Here is a 1,635-nt window from a genome sequence, read left to right on the forward strand (position 1 = left end):
CACGAAGGTTTTAAACCGGTTGCGAAGGCTTTAGATGTCTAGCATTTGTGATTCTCATAGAACCTTTGGTTTGTGATTTGAGGTGGTATGTTATATGTTTTAATTTAAACTTACAAGATATACAGGTCGCGGATTCAGGGGGTCGGCGAGTTAAGCACTTTTTTCTGTAGTCGGAAGCAACACGGGCCGACCCTACCCACCCTTGTTTGATAACGGCCGCTTGCTTTTTTCTAACATAATGTATTTTTATATCTTGTCCAGTACTTCTTGTCTTGCGCTTGTTTTGCGTTGTGATTGATCTTAATTAAACGGTTTTATTTAGTTCGACCCGTACGGAATTTATTTATTTGGGTCAAAATTAGAAATTTAAATTTAAGCACCTTTCCGTTGTGAGATTGATATGAAATTTGGTACACACATTTAATTTAGATGACAATACAATATAATAAAATCAATAACATTATAAATCTAAGATGGCCGCCGATACAAAATGGCGGATTACGTATTTTTCCTTAACCCTCTCAATATGGGTATCAAATGAAAAGGCTACACTAGTAAAACACGATGATTATGTCAAAATTTAAAATTCAAGATGGATGCCGTTCCAATATGGCAGACTAGGTACATATTTTTCCTAAAAACCACAATATGGGTATCAAAAAACCGTTTAACTTAAAAGTTTTTTAAACAAAAACAAGATTACTATTAATTTTAATTAAATACACAAGAATACTTGTAAGTATATTAGGTAAAAAGGTAAAAGCGATGATATAGTTTTTTATATAAAATTATTTTAATGAGATATTTAGGTTGTCATATTATCGGTAATTTTTTCGTAATCTATCACATAAGACGTTTTGATTTCTCGTCTAAATTAACAATAGTTTAAGGGCGTACTAAAATTTTTTGGAGATCGCAGTGGCGTCGCGTTGCCGTCTTCTGGTCTACATCACCAATATATACTCGTAAAAAATAATATACATTATACATTTTTAAGAACTAATTATAAGTTTCCGTGGTGTAGCGGTTATCACATCTGCCTAACACGCAGAAGGTCCCCGGTTCGATCCCGGGCGGAAACATATTTTTGTCGCATTTTATTTATCACGAATTAGTGTATTAATCAGAATTAAGTTTGCTAGGCTATAGCAATGGAATAAGTCGATCTTAATTATAAATTATAAAGATAAAGGACTCACCGTGAGGTCCTACAGTATCAGCTCTGTCGAGGTCCTTAACTTTAAAATTGTATCATGGTAGTATAATAATCAAACTTGACCCCTAATATCAAATCATAGTTATTCATATTCAACATTAACGTTGGTTTTCAAATCAAATTTGAGTTAAAATTTTAACCCTTTCGTTACCAGCGCCGGAGTTTGCCGGCGTCCACTGAACGACCCGAGTGTACCAGTACCAGAGTTTGGCAGCGTCCACTGGACAACCCGTGTGTACCAGCGCCGGAGTTTGCCGGCGTCCACTCGACGACTTGTGTGTACCAGCGCCGGAGTTTGCCGGCGTCCACTCGACGACTTGTGTGTACCAGCGCCGGAGTTTGCCTGCGTCCACTGGACGACTCGTGTGTACCAGTGCCGGAGTTTGCCGGCGTCCACTGGACGACCCGTGTGTACCAGC

The 1,635-nt window shown here is 37.9% G+C and overlaps 1 non-coding gene across 1 annotated transcript; it reads left to right on the top strand.

Annotated features, from left to right (window-relative positions):
• The first annotated feature begins 1,009 nt into the window (after positions 1-1,009).
• Positions 1,010-1,082, top strand: TRNAV-AAC (transfer RNA valine (anticodon AAC)). Its single transcript has one exon. It is a non-coding gene; the product is annotated as a tRNA-Val (tRNA).
• The last annotated feature ends 553 nt before the right edge of the window (positions 1,083-1,635 follow it).

This window comes from Battus philenor, unplaced genomic scaffold, assembly GCF_028537555.1.
Source record: "Battus philenor isolate CCGP_79_NKW_IND1 unplaced genomic scaffold, ilBatPhil1.0.hap1 SCAF_27, whole genome shotgun sequence".
Lineage (NCBI taxonomy): Eukaryota > Metazoa > Arthropoda > Insecta > Lepidoptera > Papilionidae > Battus > Battus philenor.